Source organism: Podarcis raffonei, chromosome 15 (genome assembly GCF_027172205.1).
Source record: "Podarcis raffonei isolate rPodRaf1 chromosome 15, rPodRaf1.pri, whole genome shotgun sequence".
In the NCBI taxonomy this organism is placed as follows: domain Eukaryota; kingdom Metazoa; phylum Chordata; class Lepidosauria; order Squamata; family Lacertidae; genus Podarcis; species Podarcis raffonei.
In genome coordinates this window covers 15,282,032-15,295,610 of record NC_070616.1, presented here as the reverse complement: position 1 = coordinate 15,295,610, position 13,579 = coordinate 15,282,032, and positions in this window count along the sequence as shown.

The window sequence follows — 13,579 nt, the reverse complement described above, 5'->3', positions numbered from 1 at the left end:
ATGTTTTGCTCAAGAGCCACAGAGTGGTATGCTGGAATCACATCCGCAGAGAGATCGTGTTTTGGTTGAAAAAACATGGGGCCAGTTCAGAAGATACCAAGGTATACCTTGCTGACTTTTATCTTCTGAGGTCAAATTCTGAGCAAAGACTACACATTCAAATTAAATAAACTCAGTAGAAGGTGGAGCAAAGTGTTCTTGGACTACTTTAATGAAGACCTGCACCAAGCAATAGTAACTCATGCTGGGGCCTGGATTTCAAAGAGACTGAACATATATACTGTAACGAAATCTGTCTGAGTTTTCATGCAGCTCTAAAAAATACTTTCACAATGGAAAGAAATGATTATTGAAGCAATGGTGTTATCCGTATATGCAATGCAAAAACTTTACTCGAGTAATTTTTCGTAGACTCTGTACACAGGAAAACTTCATTTGCAGCCTCAGTTTATCCGGCACTCAAGATCACCAGAACAGTCTTTCCTCATATAGCTTGTGATCCATCACAAATCATAGATCTTGTACAAAGGCGAGAACTTCTGCGGCCTAAGAAAGATGAAAGCTATGTTTTAAGCCATGGAAAAAAGATTTAACAAAATTTATTTGGCAATACAAAACACCATGAATTAAAGATAAATCATTAAGAGATAGTAAAAGTAGGCTGATTGTCGTTACCCAATTTAAATTTATATTTTGATGAAGCTTGCTTCATGTGGTTAACGCTAAACAATGGAGATTTATTGGACCTAGAAGGGTTCAATAATCGTTTTGGCTGGCACACACCCCTAGGGTATGAAAAAGTGAAGGTAAACAGGGGTTTTCTTAACCATATTATAAGAAAATCATTATATAAACTATGGGGAAAATATAAATAACTTTTAGAACTCAAAGTACCTTGGTGGCTGTCTCCCAAGAAGCAGTAACGATTAAAAACAAAAATATGGAAACAAACTGGGCTACATACAGTTTGCTAGAGGAAAGGGTTAATAAATTAAAATTAAAGGATTACAAAGAAATAAAGGATCACCTGGCAGGGTGGATTCAATACCACTAGTTATATGGTAAATTTAATGAAGACAAGAAAAACAAAGGATTTGCGACAGAACTCTATTAGATAAAAAGTAATAACAAGTAATGTTAAGGTAATTTCCAAAATGTACACGGATTATTAGAATGGGAATTAAGGACGAACAAATCAAGTAAGTAATGATTAAATGGGCTATGGATCTGGGTAAAAACATTCAAGTAACACAGTGGGAGAAGCTTTGGAGGGAAAATTAGAAATTCACAGCATGCAAAGCGATAAAGAAAATATGACATATAGTAGCCCCATATTCTCAACACAAAGTGAGAAGCGTTTGGGCAAATCACTGATTTGTACATCAGTTCCCCCATGGCACAACTATACCTTCACCACACTCATTTCTATAACCATCTCTGTGTATGATTATGACACAGACACACTGAGAGGATGAAACTGGATAAATGACCGCACAATAGATGCATTTCTTGCCTCCAGGGTGATTATGGCCAAAGAGTTAGGTCACAATGGAACCATTTTCCCACTTAGTTGCCACTTCATACAGACCATGATGTGTCAAAGATTGTCATTGCAAACCTTGAAGTACTGTTTGAGATTTGGAGTGCTAAAGAAAGATGTTTTGATTATTCCAGTAAATGATGAGAAAGTCCACTTGATACTGATAGTTATCATTTTTAAAAGGAAGATTGCACAAGCCAAGTGATGCAGGGAGTATTGAGAGCCCTTGCACCCTCCAGCCTGAGGGCTTATACAAAAAGTCTTATTTCAAAAGGGTCAGAGCCAGGTTTTGCTCCAGCTATGGGCATTATGCTAAGGAATCTGATGTCTTGAAATACAGTATTTGGTTTATCTGAAACAAAAAGGCCTGGCCCTTAAGACCATGAGCCTTCATAAGTCTGCACTCTTATTTCAGTAATTGTGGCAGCCCGACTCTTGTGACAATTTCCATGTTAGGAAGCTATTTGCTGGCTGGCGTTGCACATACCCCCAAATCCGACTAGAAATATGACGGCTGATACAGAGTATTTTGCCCAGCATTTGCTGGTCCAGCTTTGAGGTAGAACTTTTCCAAGCTGTTTTCACGTTGCGCTCCCATTACCTGATCCCAATCGGCGCAGGCAGGCAAGGGTGCTTCACTGGTGGGGCAGGCAGTGGGGCAGTTAGGTACCACTCTGGCAGGTATGGCCAAGAATCCACACACATTACCAAGTTTTTTTAATGAATTTGATACAATGATGTAGCGGTTTAGGCCAAGGGGTGAAGGCCTTGCAAGTCTCTGACCCTCAATCTACCCCCGACTGTATTCCCGACACTGGAGCCAGTTGTTCTAGTTATGTCCTTGGCCAGTGATAGCAGGGATGAGATGCCTTCTACCTCTCAGGCCCTATTCAGTGACTCACACCTATCCAACCCTGCACCCCGGCCCCGCAATAAAAAGCCCACTGTGACATCGTGCTTGCGCCACAGGGGTAGTAATGAGAATCCGCCACAAGTTGGGGTGACGCAAGCTCAGCGCACGAGCCAAAGGATTACTAGAGGCGCAGAAAGGCCAGTTTCTCCCCCTCCTATCACTGCTACTGCTGGGCGGCATCTGGCGGCATTGCTTCCATTTCCAGGTGCTGCAATAGCACCCAGGAAGCGCCATCATAAGAAAGACTCCAGCAAGAAGAGCAAAAAGTCCAGGAATTCAGATTCAGATCTGATTCTGATAGTGATGAGTCTATGGATTGTTACTGGGGCCAGGGGGAAGGGGTTCCTGGTCTTCCTTTATGGGCTTGGAATAGGAGGGCTAATTCCCATAGGCAGAGGTTGTGGGGGACCTAGGGTAACCACTTGTCTTCAAAAATTTCAAGCTGTTCCTGCTAGATTAGTCCCATGAAAAACCCGAAAGCAAGCATGGTTTTGGTAAACGCAAGTTTAAGTCCCCCAGGGTTGAGAAAACTTGAAAATTGGTTAAACGGCTTCCAAGTTTTTTCCTGTGTAGTTCCTGCTGCTTATCCGAAAAGAGCCATGCATTTAATGGTCTACCAATCCCTTCTGCAGAACACGCTGATCTCCCAACAGGCAAAGTGGCCACCCAGGACTTAACGCCTTACGTTCTCCATGGATCCCCTCGCCCATCACCTCCAGAATCTCTCCCAGACAAGAGATCCCGGAGCCCCATCTGGGAAGCTCGTGAAGAATGGACAACCAGCGGGCCTCCACCCCGGAATCTGAAGCCAGGAGAACAAGCCTCAAATCCTTGCCTTGCTCCTGGGCATCCCTGGACACTGTTCCAACTTCTCCAGCCAAAAATCCATCCAGAAAACAAAATGTCTTGCATCCCTTTTCTCTCCCTCTTTGCTGTGGTTATTATCAGACACAATGACCCCCCCCCCCGCCAACCATGCTGAAGTGACTTGCTGCACTGATTCTCTCCTGCAGGTTAGGGAAAGAGGTGAAACCTGTTTCCTCTCTTCAGCAGACCAGGATGGTGACGCTGCAAAGCAGAGGCTGCCCTTGCGACAGATAGTGGAAGATATTCAAGGACTCTTGCCAATTTTCTTCCTCAATTTCCAATAATGACTACCAGGGCTGAAGTGTTGCAGATGCCACACCACCCAGTCTACTGTGAAAAGCCTGCATCCGCTTGGAGCTCAAACACCTCTCAAAACCTCACTCAAAACAGTAGCAAAGAGAGCTAACTGTTGGTGGAAAAGGACCTGATCCATACAGAAGCCCTAAAGCTGCAAAACATGCTGATCTCCCAACAGACAAACAGGGCATCTGATCCAGTAGTGGCAGACTGGCCAGGGTGTCAGTTTCCTGATGGCAATTGCTATTTGGGGCTCACTTTTACAAGTGTGTCACAAACAACTTCCAGACACAGGTACAAGAGCATGTGCAGAGATTACATCATTTTGCAATTTAGCGGAATACAAAAAGAACAGTTTCGCCTCCTGCAGACACTACCCAAACAGATTCTAAATCTGTCTACTTCCTCATTTCTTCCCGAATATATTGAACTAGCCAAGATGCAATCAATCAGATTGCAATCAAAATTGCATCAATCAGATTGCAATTAAAATAAAAATTAAGGAATGGAAATTGTTTTGGAAAATATATTGTACAATATCATTCTATTAGAAATCTCTGGATAAGTATAGACTGAACCCATTAAGTTAAGAAGTTGTTTTCCTCTCTCCCCCCCGATTTTAATAGATGAAGGACTATCACAAGGATTAAAAATGAACACAATGTTAGAGGGTTTTTATTAAGTTGGGTATCACGCATGTGGATGAAGGAAGTCACACGGGCATTTGGGTATAAGGGGAGGTTGGTTGCAGGGTTCGATGTAGGGAATTTGCAGAATATATTCATGTTATGTACAATAATGAAGGTGTATGGCAATTAACATGTAATGTGAATTAGTTGAAAATAATAAAAATTAAAAAGTCAAGTCACATTTTACAAAGGGGTTGCAATTGAATCTAGTCGTTCAGAGAGCTGAACCAAATATAGGTCACACAAGCACTTAACAGAATATCTTGATTTTCCATACTGATCCAGACGGACCACACCACCTTTCGAACAATGGTAAAGAACCTAAAACAGGAGGCACTGATTTATCTGCAGATTTGGCATTGCCAGATACCAAATTCCTTATATTCTTTGTGCCTATGTGGGTCATTCCCCACTCAACCACGTATGAAGTTATTGAGAAGTTTCCAAAGGCGTAACCAGGATTTTTGCCAAGGGGGCAGGCAGGCTTGTTAGGGGAAACAGATTTAGGCAGGGCAGCTAACACCCTGATTGGCTATCACACATCAAAGCTTTTGCGATATCTGTAATTTATTTGGGGGGGGGGTTGCTACTGAAACGGTTTGGGTTTTTTTAGATTCAGCATTTTTGAAAAAAAATCACATCAAGGTATTTAAAACGTTTAGTTTTTCTCATTGTTACTTTTTAAGCTTTCTTTATTAAAGCTTAGTTTATATTTAGGCGAGCCTAGAAAGGAATTGCTAAGAAAAGGTGTGGAATATCCTAAACTGCATGAGTGAGGAGATTTTCCCAGTTTGCCAGGAGGACTGATTTTGTTTTGTTAATCATCCCTCCACCTCCACAACAGCATCTCGATTCCAACTTCTGGGTTATTGCAGAACAGCATCAAATGGCAAGCCCAATTCTGTGAACGGCTTGCTCATTGTGAGGAAATTGGGGGAAGCACAAGGGCGCCGTGAACCCCCAAGAAAGCCCAAAGGTCTTTTTGGGTTCTGAAGGGTCCAGAAGTGCAAATCTCCATCTTTTGTGCCCCCGTGTAGCTGAAAATAGCAGGGTGGGGCAAGTTCAAGCCGAAAGTGTCAGCATCCAACACAGCTCCACACCGAGAAGCCTCAAGCTCCATGCATCAAAGTGGTAACTTTTCCAAAATGTAAAAATCTCAATTTTTTTAAAGAATGATTAACTGTATTTTAAAGCGGGAATAAATTTGGTAAATGTTGGGGTAGTGGTAAAAAGGAGATCCACCCCAGACATTTTTGGAAAAAAAATTATCTGCATGGGAACTAGTAGATAATTAACTAACGGGGCTATCCCTTTGGGAGCAGGACTTCACTGGTGGAACAAGGTAAGATTAACATTTTTAATGGGGTTGGGGTTATTTTAAATTGTCAAGTTTTACTCGTTTCAAATCCTACAACTCTCAGAATGATTTAGCGGATCGTCATTTAACAACTCCAGGCATGTCTGGATGATGCGGACAATTTGAACCACTTGCAATCACGATTCAGGAGAAACCGCCTTGGCCACACTGATCATCTGTGGGCTACAGAAAGAGGTGAAAGCTGTTTCCTCTCTTCAGCAGACCAGGATGGTGACGCTACACATAAGAGGCTGCCCTTGCGACAGATAATCGAAGATATTCAAGGACTCTTGCCAATTTTCTTCCTCAATTTCCAATGACTACCAGGGCTGAAGTGTTGCAGATGCCACCCCAACCCAGTCTGCTGTGAAAAGCCTGCATCCACTTGGAGCTCAAAGACCTCTTAAAAGCTCACTTGCAAAGAGAGCTACTGTTGGTGGAAGAGGACCTGATCCATACAGAGGCCCTAAAACTGCAAAATACCATGATCTCCCAACAGGCAAAGTGGCCACCCAGGACTTAACGCCTTACGTTCTCCATGGATCCCCTTGCCCATCACCTCCAGAATCTCTCCCAGACAAGAGATCCCGGAGCCCCATCTGGGAAGCTCGTGAAGAATGGACAACCAGCGGACCTCCACCCCGGAATCGGAAGCCAGGAGAACAAGCCTCAAATCCTTGCCTTGCTCCTGGGCATCCCTGGACAGTGTGTTCAACTTCTCCAGCCCGGACCCTGCATGGGAAATCCATCCGGAAGACAAAATGTATCCAGTTAGTGGTCTGATACAGAGCCCTTTCTGCTACGTTTTTTGATGGAATGTATTCTGGCTTCTCATCACTAGCTTGCAATATCAATGTTTTGAGAACAGTCTTAAGGTGTTTTGGGAAGGTTGAGAGGTGAAGCCTCCCTCCCCCGCCTGCCTTACCAGTTTTGGAGGATAGTGCTTGGTACCGTCTCTCATGTTTGACATGTTTTGAGAAAGTGAGGCATTGGGAAGGGGTGGCTAATGAATGATTTGCGTGTAGCCAGTGCTGAAAGCTACACAGGCGGACATCATCTGACACTGAGCAGACTGTGCAAGCTGAGACTATCGCCCATGGAAGGGGGAGCAGGAAACTTTACACATGTAGAAGTGTTTCCAAAATAGAGACCAGAAGCAAATGTACTTCATCCAGCATTTTGTGCTGGTCCCGGGGGGAGGTTACCGTGGGGGGAGGTCCAGAACCTGGGTCGAGGGTCCGTAGTCTGTCCTCCACGGGCGAGGCAGGGTCCTAAGCGAGGAGCCAGGCAAGGACAGGAACTCTGGAGCAACAGGACTGGGTGCTGGCCAAAACAGCTCTTCAACGACGTTGCTCCCGCAGCCTGGGACCAGGCTGACTGGCCTTTATCTTCTCTGAGGCCAGGGGAGGTCCCGGCCCCCAGGAGACCCGCCTCTCCTGCCCTTAAGGAGAGCACTCCTCCTGGGAGAAACCAAGGGTTACTGGACCCAGAGGGAGACTTGCCTTCCCCCGACAGGGCTGGGAGAGGCACACCTGTAGGCAATCCTGTTTCTCACATACAAATTATTTTCTAGAACTCCTGAACTAATTAGAATAGGAAAGATCTCTATACTTTCTGTACTAAGAAATGAAAACTGACAGGCTACCTAGGGGAGTCTTGGGCTCATGTCCACATCTCTTGGGTGCTCTGTTCAATGACACAGATGGGGGAGACAGTACTAAAAGTGGGTGAAGCACTCATGCAACCCAATTTTCATACTGGGAAGCCGCAGACGGTTACCCTACTACATACAAAACCTCCAAAATAAAACCGTCCTGTAGTAACACTGAGGTTGGGATTTTGAGCCTCAAGACTTTCAGGAGGGCCATCTTGGAAGCAATTAAATTGGCAGCAGATGGGAATCCATGTTGGACCAAGATCCAGACCAGTGCCCAAGGATACAGATGAACACCCATTGGCTTTTTACATGCAGCTTGTATCTGCCTTCAAAACGTGGGGGGGGGGTCGATCCAGATAACCCTGACAATCGGGTCATTGTGATATCAACAGTAGTAGTCTAGTTTTCCACTGTCAGGAGGAAGGGATACACAAAGCCTTACACTGTCCAAAACTACAGAAAGGCAATCCCCAAAAATAAAGCTTCAACCAAAAGCGATAAATTTTAATAAGTGCAACCTGTCACAAGTCAGTCCACAGAACCTGAGCAAACTGAATAGTCAGCCTGAGAGACCAGCCGAAGTGGAACTATATGCAGACTTGTGGCATTGAATGAGGTGGTAGTTGATTTTGAATTAAGGGATATTGGATCAGAGGTCCCTCTAATCCAACCTCAGCTGCTAGAGACACCAGAATTTGCCAGGCCAGTCCTAGAAAATCAAGGGAATTTGTCAGAGTGGTGCATCCAAAATGCTCTGCAAAGAATTAATGTAGTATAGAATTCATGCTGCCACCACAGTAGGCAGTTTTCCGTTAGGCATGCCTCAAAACCAGTCTGCAAATATTTGTCTCCGACAAATTCATGAAAATATTCTTCAGTAACTTAAGTATTGCCTAGCTCCCTTGTACATTCAAATTGGACAAGAGCAAGTAAAATTCCTATGTTGTTTTTAAAACTTGAGTGTTGCGTGGGTTTTTTCTAGAGGGAAAATAACTCTTAAAAAGGGTCAAACAACTTGAGGCAAATAGCACACAACTCTATAAAGTGTAATTACCACAATTCCTGCCTTCTTTCTTGGTGTTGTCTTTTAGTCTCTGCCTACTAGGCCACAGGACCCATTTAGATTCTCTAAAGAATTGGGGCCAAGCAGATGGAACTCACACAGACCCATGATGCAGGAAAGTCTTCCCTGCCTTGGATCTGAATCAGTGTTCTTCAATACCCATTATTTCTGGGTGCTTCCAAAAGGCATCTGATCCAGTAGTGGCAGACTGGCCAGGGTGTCAGTTTCCTGATGGCAATTGCTATTTGGGGCTCACTTTTACAAGTGTGTCAAAAAACAACTTCCAGACACGGGTAACAAGAGCATGTGCAGAGATTACATCATTTTGCAAGTTAGTAGAATACAAAAAGAACAGTTTTCCCTCCTGCAGACACTACCCAAACAGATTCTAAATCTGTCTACTTCCTCATTTCTTCCCGAATATATTGAAGTAGCCAAGATGCAATCAATCAGATTGCAATTAAAATAAAAATTAAGGAATGGAAATCGTTTTGGAAAATATATTGTACAATATCATTCTATTAGAAATCTCTGGATAAGTATAGACTGAACCCATTAAGTTAAGAAGTTGTTTTCCTCTCTCCCCCCCCCCCCATTTTAATAGATGAACAACTATTGCAAGGATTAAAAATGAACACAATGTTAGAGGGTTTTTATTAAGTTGGGTATCACGCATGTGGGTGAAGGAAGTCACACGGGCATTTGGGTATAAGGGGAGGTTGGTTGCAGGGTTCGATGTAGGGAATTTGCAGAATATATTCATGTTATGTACAATAATGAAGGTGTATGGCAATTAACATGAATTAGTTGAAAATAATAAAAATTAAAAAGTCAAGTCACATTTTACAAAGGGGTTGCAATTGAATCTAGTTGTTCAGAGAGCTGAACCAAATATAGGTCACACAAGCACTTAACAGAACATCTTGATTTTCCATACTGATCCAGATGGACCACAACACCTTTCGAACAATGGTAAAGAACCTAAAACAGGAGGCACTGGTTTATCTGCAGATTTGGCATTGCCAGATACCAAATTCCTTATATTCTTTGTGCCTATGTGGGTCATTCCCCACTCAACCACGTATGAAGTTATTGAAAAGTTTCCACAGGCGTAACCAGGATTTTTGCTAAGGGGGCGGGCAGGCTTGTTAGGGGAAACTGATTTAGGCAGAGCAGCTAACCCCGATTGGCTATCACACATGAAAGCTTTTGCAGTATTTGTAATTTATTTGGGGGGGGGGGGTTGCTCCTGGAACAGTTTGGTTTAAGATTCAGCATTTTTGGAAAAAAAATCACATCAAGGTATTTAAAACGTTTAGTTTTTCTCATATTTACTTTTAGCTTTCTTTAGTAAAGCTGTTTATATTTAGGCGAGCCTAGAAAGAAATTGCTAAGAAAAAGTGTGAATACTAAACTGCATGAGTGAGGATATTCCCAGTTTGCCAGGAGGACTGATTTTATTTTGTTAATCACCCCTCCACCTCCACAACAGCATATCGATTCCGACTTCCGGGTTATTGCAGAACAGCATCGAATGGCAAGCCCAATTCTGTGAACGGCTTGCTCATTGTGAGGAAATTGGGGGAAGCACAAGGGCGCCGTGAACCCCCAAGAAAGCCCAAAGGTCTTTTTGGGTTCTGAAGGGTCCAGAAGTGCAAATCTCCATCTTTTGTGCCCCCGTGTAGCTCTGAAAATAACAGGGTGGGGCAAGTTCAGGCCGAAAGTGTCAGCATCCAACACAGCTCCACACCGAGAAGCCTCAAGCTCCATGCATCAAAGTGGTAACTTTTCCAAAATGTAAAAATCTCAATTTTTTTAAAAGAATGATTAACTGTATTTTAAAGCGGGAATAAATTTGGTAAATGTTGGGGTAGTGGTAAAGAGGAGATCCACCCCAGACATTTTTGGGGAAAAAATTATCTGCATGGGAACTAATAGATAATTAACTAACGGGGCTATCCCTTTGGGAGCAGGACTTCACTGGTGGAACAAGGTGGGGGCTGTCCCCCGGTAGGATTAACATTTTTAATGGGGTTGGGGTTATTTTAAATTGTCAAGTTTTACTCGTTTCAAATCCTACAACTCTCAAAATGATTTAGCAGATAGTCATTTAACAACTCCAGGCATGTCTGGATGATGCGGACAATTTGAACCACTTGCAATCACGATTCAGGAGAAACCGCCTTGGCCACACTGATCATCTGTGGGCTACAGAAAGAGGTGAAAGCTGTTTCCTCTCTTCAGCAGACCAGGATGGTGACACTACACAGAAGAGGCTGCCCTTGAGACAGATAGTGGAGGATATTCAAGGACTCTTGCCAATTTTCTTCCTCAATTTCCAATAATGACTACCAGGGCTGAAGTGTTGCAGATGCCACCCCAACCCAGTCTGCTGTGAAAAGCCTGCATCCACTTGGAGCCCAAAGACCTCTTAAAAGCTCACTTGAAAAGAGAGCTACTGTTGGTGGAAGAGGACCTGATCCATACAGAGGCCCTAAAACTGCAAAATACCATGATCTCCCAACAGGCAAAGTGACCACCCAGGACTTAACGCCTTACGTTCTCCATGGATCCCCTTGCCCATCACCTCCAGAACCTCTCCCAGACAAGAGATCCCGGAGCCCCATCTGGGAAGCTCGTGAAGAATGGACAACCAGCGGACCTCCACCCCGGAATCGGAAGCCAGGAGAACAAGCCTCAAATCCTTGCCTTGCTCCTGGGCATCCCTGGACAGTGTGTTCAACTTCTCCAACCCGGCCCTGCATGGGAAATCCATCCGGAAGACAAAATGTATCCAGTTAGTGGTCTGATACAGAGCCCTTTCTGCTACGTTTTTTGATGGCATGTATTCTGGCTTCTCATCACTAGCTTGCAATATCAATGTTTTGAGAACAGTCTTAAGGTGTTTTGGGAAGGTTGAGAGGTGAAGCCTCCCTCCCCCGCCTGCCTTACCAGTTTTGGAGGATAGTGCTTGGTACCGTCTCTCATGTTTGACATGTTTTGAGAAAGTGAGGCATTGGGAAGGGGTGGCTAATGAATGATTTGCGTGTAGCCAGTGCTGAAAGCTACACAGGCGGACATCATCTGACACTGAGCAGACTGTGCAAGCTGAGACTATCGCCCATGGAAGGGGGAGCAGGAAACTTTACACATGTAGAAGTGTTTCCAAAATAGAGACCAGAAGCAAATGTACTTCATCCAGCATTTTGTGCTGGTCCCGGGGGGAGGTTACCGTGGGGGGAGGTCCAGAACCTGGGTCGAGGGTCCGTAGTCTGTCCTCCACGGGCGAGGCAGGGTCCAAAGCGAGGAGCCAGGCAAGGACAGGAACTCTGGAGGAACAGGACTGGGTGCTGGCCAAAACAGCTCTTCAACGACGTTGCTCCCGCAGCCTGGGACCAGGCTGACTGGCCTTTATCTTCTCTGAGGCCAGGGGAGGTCCCGGCCCCCAGGAGACCCGCCTCTCCTGCCCTTAAGGAGAGCACTCCTCCTGGGAGAAACCAAGGGTTACTGGACCCAGGGGGAGACTTGCCTTCCCCCGACAGGGCTGGGAGAGGCGCACCTGTAGGCAATCCTGTTTCTCACATACAAATTATTTTCTAGAACACTCCTGAACTAATTAGAATAGGAAAGATCTCTATACTTTCTGTACTAAGAAATGAAAACGGACAGGCTACCTAGGGGAGTCTTGGGCTCATGTCCACATCTCTTGGGTGCTCTGTTCAATGACACAGATGGGGGAGACAGTACTAAAAGTGGATGAAGCACTCATGCAACCCAATTTTCATACTGGGAAGCCGCAGACGGTTACCCTACTACATACAAAACCTCCAAAATAAAACCGTCCTGTAGTAACACTGAGGTTGGGATTTTGAGCCTCAAGACTTTCAGGAGGGCCATCTTGGAAGCAATTAAATTGGCAGCAGATGGGAATCCATGTTGGACCAAGATCCAGACCAGTGCCCAAGATACAGATGAACACCCATTGGCTTTTTACATGCAGCTTGTATCTGCCTTCAAAACGTGGGGGGGATCGATCCAGATAACCCTGACAATCGGGTCATTGTGATATCAACAGTAGTAGTCTAGTTTTCCACTGTCAGGAGGAAGGGATACACAAAGCCTTACACTGTCCAAAACTACAGAAAGGCAAGCCCCAAAAATAAAGATTCAACCAAAAGCGATAAATTTTAATAAGTGCAACCTGTCACAAGTCAGTCCACAGAACCTGAGCAAACTGAATAGTCAGCCTGAGAGACCAGCCGAAGTGGAACTATATGCAGACTTGTGGCATTGAATGAGGTGGTAGTTGAATTAAGGGATATTGGATCAGAGGTCCCTCTAATCCAACCTCAGCTGCTAGAGACACCAGAATTTGCCAGGCCAGTCCTAGAAAATCAAGGGAATTTGTCAGAGTGGTGCATCCAAAATGCTATGCAAAGAATTAATGTAGTATAGAATTCATGCTGCCACCACAGTAGGCAGTTTTCAGTTAGGCATGCCTCAAAACCAGTCTGCAAATATTCGTCTCCGACATAAATTCATGAAAATATTCTTCAGTAACTTAAGTATTGCCTAGCTCCCTTGTACATTCAAATTGGACAAGAGCAAGTAAAATTCCTATGTTGTTTTTAAAACTTGAGTGTTGCGTGGGTTTTTTCTGGAGGGAAAATAACTCTTAAAAAGGGTCAAACAACTTGAGGCAAATAGCACACAACTCCTCTATAAAGTATAATTACCACAATTCCTGCCTTTTCTTGGTGTTGTCTTTTAGTCTCTGCCTACTAGGCCACAGGACCCATTTAGATTCTCTAAAGAATTGGGGCCAAGCAGATGGAACTCACACAGACCCATGATGGAGGAAAGTCTTCCCTGCCTTGGATCTGCATCAGTGTTCTTCAATACCCATTATTTGTGGGTACTTCCAAAAGGCATCTGATCCAGTAGTGGCAGACTGGCCAGGGTGTCAGTTTCCTGATGGCAATTGCTATTTGGGGCTCACTTTTACAAGTGTATCAAAAAACAACTTCCAGACACGGGTAACAAGAGCATGTGCAGAGTGAGATTACATCATTTTGCAAGTTAGTAGAATACAAAAATAACAGTTTTCCCTCCTGCAGACACTACCCAAACAGATTCTAAATCTGTCTACTTCCTCATTTCTTCCCAAATATATTGAACTAGCCAAGATGCAATCAA